Source organism: Daphnia pulex, chromosome 8 (genome assembly GCF_021134715.1).
Source record: "Daphnia pulex isolate KAP4 chromosome 8, ASM2113471v1".
Classification (NCBI taxonomy): domain Eukaryota; kingdom Metazoa; phylum Arthropoda; class Branchiopoda; order Diplostraca; family Daphniidae; genus Daphnia; species Daphnia pulex.
This window is the reverse complement of record NC_060024.1, coordinates 4,111,555-4,123,151: the sequence shown is the minus strand read 5'-3', so window position 1 is coordinate 4,123,151 and position 11,597 is coordinate 4,111,555. Positions and strand designations below refer to the sequence as shown.

General features: G+C 39.2%; 1 long non-coding RNA gene across 1 annotated transcript; it reads left to right on the top strand.

The window, feature by feature from the left end:
- The first annotated feature begins 9,818 nt into the window (after positions 1–9,818).
- Positions 9,819–11,309, top strand: LOC124200332. The gene is made up of 2 exons (XR_006877271.1): positions 9,819–10,858; positions 10,918–11,309. It is a non-coding gene; the product is annotated as an uncharacterized LOC124200332 (long non-coding RNA).
- The last annotated feature ends 288 nt before the right edge of the window (positions 11,310–11,597 follow it).

Here is an 11,597-nt window from a genome sequence, read left to right as displayed (position 1 = left end):
TAAGCTAAGTAACTTTTTATGTTCATAGGATTCTTGTCTGCTACTACTGTCAGAACAAGTCAAGAACAAGACGAACCCATATTTGTGTCTACCACTTTGTGAATTCTTCATCCACTCACTCAATTTTGGTCTCATCTTACTGGTATTCATCCCGTGCATTCCGTGTTATACTTTTTTATTTTTCTCTGCACTTGTAAATTATGTTGAATTGTCCCCTTGGCCCAACCATCAACATGAGTTGACCCTAAGAACGGTAGCGCTCGTGGTGGCGGAGGGCTACAAAACACTGTCAGGCTAAACACGAATAGGCTAATGTAAACACAACCTTTCGTCCTAATCAGTGAATTTTGTGTTATTCTTTTCTCTAGATGTAGTTGTAGATTATTCTGTTTTATTTTTATTATTACAATTGCAAGTGTTCCACCCGAGAAAGTGGTGGAAAGACCAACAGTAAATCCGGACTTGGATGAAGCCCAAACAAATAGGTTTGAATATGGAAAAGCATACGATTTATCGTATTTTCAAGATACTAGGGTATGTTTGTATGAAATATGCTATTGTTCAGTGTTGTGACGATCGCAATCGTTCGATCGCGCGATCAAGATCGCGATCATTTTTTCGTGATCGCGACCGCGATCGCGATCCAAACAGAAAAACACGATCGGGATCAGGATCGAAGGCCAAAAATCGTACGATCAAATTTGCGATCGGCGCCATCTTTATTTTTTGAAAATTAATAAAAAAACAATTAGCACCACTGCTAATAAATCACGTTGCTCAATTGTTTTTTGCTTCTGTGAACTAATCAGAGTCAGTGACAGTAATATTTCGAGTATGAAATATTAAGTACTTGTAAGTTTAACGTAAAATTCTTTTATCAAGAACTACTATGTCGAATAGAACGGGGTAATAAATAATAAGTTTCCATCTTTTACTTACATGTCATCATTTATTTTATGCTGGTTTTCACCTCCAATAGAATTAAAAGAAACTCACATGGATTGCCAAAGACACCTACTACAATCTATCAGCCAGAAATAGGAGAATCTGATGAAAGATCAAGTGAAACATCCTTTGAGTTGTAGGCTTATAAAATGTATGGTATTAATTGCTCCTTTTTTAATAGTATCGTTGCGTAAGTGGTTTTGTGTTGAAAACATATGTACTTTCCCCCCTTTGCCATCTAGCGGCGATCGCAAAAGAGATCGCGACCGCGATCGCGATCGTTAGGTGAAATCACGATCGCGATCTTGACCGCGATTGTTTGTTCTTTTGTTATAGGAAAAATATCAAGGAAGGAGGCATGTAAAACGGAGAAAAAATCCTGACGAAGGCAATTGTTGAAAAGACAACTAATCAACTGTACATACCCAACCCATCCAGCCCTTTGGTTCAATTTCAAAAAAGTCAAAATAACCAGCAGCTCCAGTCAAACATCAACCTACAACATTGTAAGTATAAAAGCTAACATATTTCTGGTAGCCTACATGTTATTGACACTTCGTAATTTTATTTTTTTAGCAATCTAAAACAGCCATAGAAAATTCGGTGGATCATTTTACTCTGTCGGGATCACAAAATGTAAAAGAATGGTTATTATCTTGAGACATTATTTTATGCTAGCAAGACAGTTGAATCAAAGCTGATCCACCAAATCAACATCCTCCATTGCCGGCACCTCCTAGTCAAGTCAAGGCAAGAACTGTCCATATGAGAAAAATAGTAATTCTGAAGACTCAGTCAAATAAATTAATTGAGGAGATGAAAAATAAATATAAGGTAGTTGTGACGGAGGAGCACAAAAAGAGTCTTTCCTTGGAACAATTCCGTTGGTACAGAGCATACATTATTTTTAGATTGTCCTTCACTTAATATTGTTATCTATTTTAGATTCTGTCTCGAATTAATCACTTTCAGGCTGTGGATGCTGGAACAGAGATTTCGCAAAGCAGTAATTCAAACGGAAAAGGAAATGGTGACATTCATTGAGAATATGTGTAACGTTCGAAGAAACTTAGAGAAAGATATTAAAAAAAAATCAAAGATCAAATAAGTATGTTACGAGTCTTCAATTTAATTTAGTGCGGTTTCTTAAGCAACTAATTGACTGATTACAGTCAGTGTTAACGCAGAGAATCTACAGTTTCACTGAGGACAAATTGTTCTTAGAAAACTCGAAATTGCACGATGGAGTAAAATTTTGGCTGACGCGACTATGCTGTTCGATATTGAAGCCGACTTTTTGGATGAAGACACTTTCACCTTCAATATTGAAAATGCCATCGAAGACCTTCTATTAGATAACATAATTATTCAAGAGGATGGTGACAAGGAAAATAAAGCATTAGAAGAAGATAGTGAAGAGGAGACTATTACTGATTATCAGGATTACAGCGACGAAGAGAATCCGATTACGAAGACTACGCTGACGAGGACAATAAAGGCAAAAATTATTATTCGTCGTTTAAAATGTTCTTGTGTATTGCGTATTGCGATTTCTTTTTCTAGCGAACAGACGTGTACGACAACTGCTCCGCAGAGAGATTTTTAGATTAGTTGTCCCAAGTGTTTCTTTTGTTGTTTTGATTGTTGTTTTTTTATCATGGACGAGGTTACGGTGGATGGATAAAATTTTACGAAGATCCCAAGGATGGATGGCCAGTGTGACTTTTTTTTGTGTGATGGCCGAGTTTTCAATAAGAGGGTGGAAAGCGTGAGCGGAGTTAAGACACGTGGCTTATTTTGTGCATATGATGTAGTTAACCTCACAGCATGTTGGAAACGAAAGACGTCCCCAACGGCCGACGACGAGATCCGGCCGGACAACCAGGATTCCGGCCCATTTACGGGAATACGATCTTCGGGGCCCCCGATAGGTGACCCCTTGTCACCCGCCTGATTGTATTAATTCTTTGTGCCCTTCCCCCCCCCCCCTAGTGTCAATGTAATATTCTGGAGGGGGTTGGGGCCTCTCTGTCTACAATTATCTATTCAACGAGTCAGTCAAAATACAGTCAGCGTTCGCAATCTCAAAACTAGTGTCATCAACTTTATTCTTTACAACTCGATTCGGTAAGGTAAATTAAGACACGATTCCCTTTGAACACAGCAGATGGAGAACGGGTGGGGAGGGCGGGTTTAACCCAATTTAAGCGCCGACCTGATGGCCCGCATGATCACGTGGTCTTGGAGGCAGTTCTGAGTCTTCATCAGCTGTTCCGAGCCACGAAGATTGCTATGCTTCATCTCAAGAGCATTGGGGTGTACCAGAAGATTGAGAGGGCCAATGTTTTTTATATGATGGGTGAATTGTAGGGTCTTTATGGATTGAACGATGAGTTCAAATTTGATTTGGTATTGAAAGATGAGGATTGGGCCATCCGAACATTGCGGAAAGAAGAGAGAAAGGACTCTCCTTGGTTCAAATCGGAGAGTCTTGCGTCAGAATTTGGGAAGAAATGTCTCAGGAGACCCGGATTTGGAGATCTTGTGGAGAGACTCTTTGAAAAGGCCGGTGCTCCCCAAGAGGGCGCTGCAGCCAATGTTCAGCCAGGGTTGGACCCCAGGTTCAGAGTGATTCGCGATTTTATTGGTGAGCAGGCCCGGAAGATGGGGCATACATTTGTGAATTCAAAAGTAATGATGAAGACCAAAGATATCGTTACCTTCACTGTCCATTTGAATCCCAAGTAAAAATGAGGATGGGGAGGATATAGGAAGTGACTAGTTAGGTGGAAAGAAGGTAGGCCAGAAGGATTGGAATGGAGTGCTTTGGAATGGATGGCCATTTGAATTTGAGAGCTCGACAGAACAAGACATGGAATCCTCGCACTTCATTGATGAATTTTTGGATATGCTGGAAAGGAATTTAGATCATTTTTCTGAATTTATGGATTTTCTGGGTGATGTTGATCCTGTGTTTAACGGAATAGGAGCACAATCTCCTGATGACAATGTGAAATTTTTGGAGGAGATTATAGATTTTACAAGAGAAGGTGAAAAAACGTATAAAATTTTTTTATACCACCGTATGATTTTGTTTAAAAAAATATTTTTTGTTTCTTTTTGTTAATTTTAGATGATTTTGATGTAGTAGACATATCGTTTGATGTCGATGAGGATTCAACAACAACTCCAGTCTGCTAAAATGTCCATTCTGCTGGAATGGCGTAATTAACTTAATGTTTTCAGCGAAATAAACAAGCTTCCGTCTACAAGCTAAGCCAAAACGAGACTATCCTTCTTTTGGCCCGCTGCTTCCAATGGCTTGTGAGCCGCATGCCATCTAGCGGTCACGGAAGGAAGGGCACAATAACACATGCTACCACGATATAGAGTTGGCTAACGTCCGAAGTTGCCAAGCCATTACATTAAACAAATTCCATTCTATGAAGGGACACGAGACACAAAACACGACGAGACTAGACGGTGATCACATTTTCGTAATTAGTGGCAAATAATAAATTTGTTGATGATGACGGGGCAGAAACGGAAGTGAGCAAATTGGCAATTGGATTGTTTATCTGCTGGTCTATGTCCCCGTGGTGACCATTTCTGGCGGAACGGTCTATGTGGTTTACGGCTGGCGCTCTCATCATGGCGGATCTAATTGAAACGTTATCGCAGCTGTCAAGGAAATGGCCCAAATCGCTTCTATAAACAGCTCGACGTGCGATGCCGTCTTTTTTTATTCGTGCTACATTAAGCAACGAGCTAATACCTCAGTGTCTAATGTCTAGTATTACAGATCGAAAGCGATTGTATTTTAAATAAGAGCTCCTTATATGGACATTATTAGCTGAATGTTTCTTCCTTCGACACGTTGGGGATTATTTCGGGCGGTTGGTTGACGGATAGAGCGATGTGTATAGTAACGTCCAGCATAGCATATGATATAGGGTGGGTGGGCACTGGGCAGTGTTTCTTTACATACACATCAGACACATTTGTTATCCTCTGCTGGTTATTATTCTTTCACACGTCGTCACTTTCTAATCTGTGGGTTTTCTGGGCAACTAAAAAGCGGAACAACTAAAACGCCAAAACGTCAATGCAGAGCTAGCGACGTTTTGTTAACCAAAAAATGGGCGAATTTGTTGTCCAATCAAAGAACACTGAAAAGTTTAGAAAAAAATCAAAGCACATTTAGCGAAAGAAATATTTTAAATGTATATATTTGATGTACTACAGCGTTTTCTATCCGGAATCCGGAAGAATTGTTAAGGAATTTTGTATGGGTTTTTTTTCTTTGAATCACTATGATATTGATAAGCACTATTTCACGTAATAGAGCAAACCAATAACGCGTACACCAGCCATGGCAACCTCGCGGCGGCCATATTAAGTTGACTTTTTGAGGAGCTCTTATGGCTTTTGTGAGGGTCTCTTCGAATATAGTGTGTAGTTTCGTCCAAGTGTATCTTTGAACAAATCTATAGCAGTGATTAAATTGGTAAATGAATAGGGAATATTTTGATGTAATTTTTTTTTGAATTCACGTTTTTTTTGTTAAAAATGATTTAAACGCGTTGTTTACGTTTTTTGAGGGAAGAACGGGGAGAAGAGAGAGAATGGAACGAATGGGGGAGAAGAGGAAACGTGGGTCCCCTTTTTTTCGTACGCCCTCCTCCCTCCCATTCGTCCCATTCTCCCTCTTCTCTCATTTATTATTTTGTTCATAGAACTGATGTGTTGGAAACTTAAAGTATAATGTTCCCTCTCCTTCTCTCCATGGAACCGGCTAGAATATTAGTTCTACTCTCTGCTGCAGACATGCCCGTTAATCAGGTGGTATTGCCTATCCCGTATCAAGGCTCCGCATTATTAGTTTAAGAAACGATATAGATGATATAAAAAACAATTATTCTATTTCAGGTCCGTCGTCTTCGTGAGCGATAAACTAGAATGTCATATACCAGATTTTACCGGACGTCGGCTGAAAAAATTGCGGTCCATTTCATATCATAGTTTTGTAATCTTAATCTTTAAAAGCTGTATGTGTTGTACAGATATTAATTGCCATTTTCCACCGATGGATTCATATTCTTATGTAAAAAAATTAGGTGATGACTGTCTTGATACAAATTGATGATGGCCGGGTCCACTTGTCAGCTGCTGGGCTGTTCGACGTTGGGGTCCATCTCATCCCTGCAGTGAGTGCCTCATTTACCTAATACAAATATTTGATTTAATTAATTATGTTTATTTATTTTTGCTGCAGTTGACAGGCGCTGTAGTGACTTATATGGTAATTCTTCTTCAAAATTAAATTTCTTGGTAAATAAGCAGCACCTCCCTAGAATAACCATATCTGAAATGGACGATAAAAATATTTAAACACAATTTTTATGTAACAGCACTCATGGCTCATGGGACAGTGAGGCAACAATTTATTTTAGAATCTCAAAATAGGTATAAGAAATAGGAAGGGGCAGATTAATTCAGTAATGGCTTTAACTGAGAAATTACTATTCCAATGATTAAGTTTTATAGTTATGAAGATTCAAAAAACAAAAAGAGATACAGAATTATGGATTTGTATCCAAAAACTTACTTTTGGGTTGCAGCTGCCATCAATCAACACATCAAACACGAAACAATTAAAAAATATACTAAGACGTTTGCTCTTGTGTGGCATAACACACAAACCTGCAAATACATTCATGACGCATTGATGGCAACGCCAGCGCTATCTAGCGGTGATGCGCAAAATAATGTAAACATCACTCCTGAGTTCTGCGTCCACACTCCACACAGTCCACAGGTCCACACGAACACAAGAAATACTTTGGCCCTCACCAGAAGAACTTTTCAAAAGAGTCACGAGAAAGCGACACTAAAAGCTCGCATTTTTATTTCCGACAAAAGAACGGTTATATCACGATGTATAATGAGAGGTGGGCAAAAGCGAGAGGAAAGAACTGTACCAACTTTCGGTACTTGTTCTCACTTCTGCCGCTAGGTTCTCTAGTATTAGTGGCCCTGAAATCTGGCGCCAAGTTTAACCATTGTGGATAAAGCCTCTTGGTAAAAGGGTGTTTTAGTTGCGGCTACCCCATCTTTGTAACCTGCATAATTTAAAATAAGTTCATGAATAATACAGGAATTATTTACAAAGCGAAACTTACCAATAAAAAGGGTTGGTTTGGCATCACCTCGCAATTTCCAGCGATTCAATGGGGTTCCACCATTTACAGAGTTCTTGATGATGAATTCTTCTTTAAAATGTCTAGAACACACATGATCTTTTCTAGAAAATGTTCTGTCACTTCTTTCCATTTTTTTATCCAATAAAATGAATTGCCTTTCTTCTTTGGGTGGTTTAAATACCTTGGCATCATTTTATTTTGCTGATTTGTATCCCGTAGAACATCCAACCACGAAACACTTCACCATTTTGCAACACGATTTATCAAAAACACATCACCCTAAGTTAAAGAAAAAAATTATGAATTGAAACAACGAAATGGAATCTACTATCAACAATGGGAGACGCTTTACTTCTGATAATTCGCGCCAAATCTCAGGGCCACTAACACTAGAGAACCTAGCGGCAGAAGTGTAAACAATTTCAGAAAGTTGGCACAGTTTTAAGAGGGGGCGCCCTACTGAGTTTTTCCACCTCTCATTATACATCGTGGTTATATATTATAGCGACGACACTGAGCGGCTGGGCCGGAAACCTAAATTACTGGAACATGGTCTCTATGATGAAGCTACATCTCAACATGGTCTCCGCGGTGAAACCTGTCCCTTTGGGGGTTTCTGTTAAGGTGGGAGTGCGTGTAAGTTTTCTGATTGGCTCTCTCCTGGTGGCACCCCTGTTGGTGCCCCCGAACGGCCAAATGAGAAAACACGTTAAAAAAAACACTATGATAAATAACTCCTATTGCCAATGAAATAAGGTTCCAATTGGTATAGTCGTTAGCGAGCCATTCGCGGTTAGTACTCGTGGCCGTGGGAGTGCTCCTCCGGTGCCCACACTCCCGCGGGCTCGAGTGCTGGAGATCCTCGTGGGTAAAGAGCGGAGCCCGCGCTGCATGGGCCACGTTGAAAAGTGAGAACGTATTTTTCCCGCGTTCATTTATATTTTTTGGCAACACTGTATGATGAGAGCCAATCAGCATGCTGGAAACTGGCACGCAATCCGACCAAGGGTCGGAGTCCACCGTAGAGACCAGACTTCCCTATGATGACGCCACATCTGGCAACGCCGCATCACCCTCCCCTAACCTACTCCTATGTCCTAACAGAGTAGGCCTACAGAGAGGCTCGTCACTCTTGCTCTGTTTTGTCCATCATTTCACGAGTAAAGGTCCCATTCTCTCTCTGCCAAATACAGCATGGAATGAAGTAAGCTGAAAGATAAAATACACAAGGTGGCATAAGGGGAAAGAGAGGGATCTTGGCATCTGCAATATATAATCATAAGTTAACAAATATGAGACAAATATACAAAAAAAAAACAATTCTTACGCCAGGTGTTATTGGGCACATTGAGGGTAATTGTACTAGATCCAGCACGTATCATAGAAGTGAAGGGTAGGTCTTTAACCAATTGAGGATTAGTTTACAATAGGAAGATTAAAAAAAAACAATCTAGTCTCGTGTTGTTTTACTCACCACTTTCAGAAGCTGCGAAAGTATTTACTCTGCCAAACCATTTTTACTTGCTCAAAAAACTAGCAGAGCTAGGGCTACATATGCTACTTGCTAGTCCTTCTTTTCACGCTCCAAATTCTCAATTTGAACATTTGCTTGGAATATTTTGGATTCCCAGGTGCATCGCTGCTGCTCAAAATCAGCCTCTTTATTCCTGTAAGCAACAATTAACAAAATCAGATAAAATCATCTTAAAAATAAAATTAAAAAAAAAATCTGAAATCTAATGTTCGCATGAATTAAATAAAAGGTTTTTTCAGCTTTTTCCTTTTCTTTTTTAAGTTTTTTTCTCTTCTTGAAAAAGTTATTCTATTCTTTCCTATTCTTGGGAACACATTCACCTTTCAAAACATTAGTATCAACGTGAGTCATTGGCTTTTTTGGCAACGATTGTATATGGCTTTCAATTTTTCCTTAGTTTTCCAGAACGGCTTGAGCAGGTCTTGGGCCGGGTGATGAGTCTGAGGTAGGGGCCCCAGCAACAATGCGTAAGCAACAGTTAACAAAATCAGATACAATCATACTTATAATTAACTGGAAAAAAAAATTACTGGATTCTTTGTAAGAGTGCTCTGAACTCCTTTTCCAGGCCTGCGACCTTTTTATTGCAATCAGTGTGCACCTAGAAGGCAAATGAAAAATGACAATCAAGCTTGTGGATTCATACGCAGGACAAATTTTCGCCTCCCCAAACGGCGTTCCGTAGTACTTTGGCAGGTTTAGCAACTAGCAACGCATAATTGAAGGTAGGAATGTCAGTTTCTTTCTTGTTTGAACACAGTAATTAAAATTTTGCTTTAATTTACCAGACAGGCCGGGCGTCATGAAGATATTGCCGCTCCCCTGGGACGAGATGGCAATAATAAAATGATAATAGGGTAACCAATCCATTTCTTGCATTTTTTATCGTCAGCTCAACTTCTCATTTGGTAAGGTTTACCAGGAGGTTGACGGAGGCTCCCAGTTTTGGAAACTTGTAACAAGGTTTTATGTATTATACACTCGGAACCAGAGCGGCGTGCATTGGTGTTAAAATTCTCTTTAAAGTTAAATTCCAGACTGACTTTATTGTGTCCCTTCTGTGGCTTATGCCCACGTAATATCGTTCCAGAACAAGAGGGGGGGAATACAAATTTCTGCAAAACAGCTGGAATTGGCTCAACTGGAACATGAAGACATAAGCTGGCCTAGCGGCGGTTGGCACCGGCTCCGCCACCAGTAGCACTTCCAGTAGCACCTCCAGTAGCACCTCCAGTAGCACCTCCAGTAGTACCTCCAGTAGCACCTCCAGACGGAACAGTATTTTCTGAGTTTTGGCCTGGAGCTCCGAACGTCAAGAACGCCATCACTTTTAAATTCTCGCCGTTTAAAACCAACGGTTTCGTCTGAAATGTAAAGAAAAATTAAATAAATTGATTAACATTAAAATATAAATTAGAACTTACCGTTAATGCTAGCTGAACCGCTTCCCGCTCAAAGAAAGTGATGAAAACAGAACGGTTGATTCCCGCCCTTGAATTTTCCTCAATATCCATAACTCTGCCAAAGAACGAGAATTTGTCCTAAAATACAATAAAATTAAATAAAATTAAAATTCAAAATTAATAATTTAAACTTTACTTTTATGACATCCAATGAGATATGCATTGCAATTCGTTTTACGAATATACGGAACGAAGCGTATCGTTTTACGACTGCTTTTACAGCCTTTAACTCTTCTTCCGTATCCGTAATTTGAAGATTTTTTAAACGAAGAGTTTTCTCGAAGGCTATGGTCATCTTTCTGATAGCAGCCAATTCTGGCCCTCTCTGAGAGGAGCAGCTTCCCTATTCCCTATTGCAGTAACTGACATCTGGTATTGCATTTTTTCTATGAAACCTTTTGACGAACTTTAAAAAGATCTTGAATATGGCTGTAAAGTAGAGTTTACATCGATCATGCGATATTTTTTTCTTCATTCTACATTTTTAGGTTGGATAGATTTGAATGGTTTAATTGATAACACCCTATTTAGATTCTTATTTCATTCTTGACTAAATTGGGGTTAGTTCAATACTACAGTACCAAGTGTCAGTCATAGACTCATATCTGTTAAAACCTTATTTATTTTTTTTTTACAAGTGCTCATTTCAAAAGTAACCTAAAATGGATTCGGGTGGATTCGGTAAACCACAAAAACCTCCTAAAGTTGCCAAGGTTGTAATACTTAAATGTAAGAATGCTCTTGACATTACTTATAACCTATTTCTCTTTAGGTTAAAAACAAAACACCGGCAGAAATTCAAATCACTGCTGAGCAGTTGCTTCGGGAAGCTAAGGAACGTGATCTTGAAATTGTTCCACCAGTAAGTGTTTTGGCAATAGATAATAACTTGAAGAATTGAAGTAAGACATTTTCTAGTTTTAGCCCAACAACAAACAACAAACAACAAAAAATTTCAGATCCCGATGAGTTAGCAGACTACCAGTACAAGAAACGCAAAACCTTTGAAGATGCTCTGCGGCGTAATCGTAATGTTATTACCAACTGGATCAAGTATGCTCAATGGGAAGAAAGCCAAAAAGAAATTCAAAGAGCCAGAAGTGTTTTTGAGCGTGCTCTTGATGTAGACCATCGTAACATTACCCTTTGGCTGAAGGTAATTCATTTTCATTGGTTAAATCTGTGAAATAATAAATATCTAATTTTAATTTAAATTTTGCCTACGTCATAGATTTTATCCATACCATGGTCTAAACAGCTACTACTCTCCAAACTATCGGTTAAATCCACGCAAGTGATCTTTGTCCATACCTTTACTTAAAACAACGCTGCGACTTAGGTACATATCCCTTTATACAAATTTTCCATCCAAACAGTGGTTAAATCCACGCAATGGTGCAATGGGCTGAATCCATGTCCAGACTTAGAAGTTTAAGAATTAAGAAGTCTTAA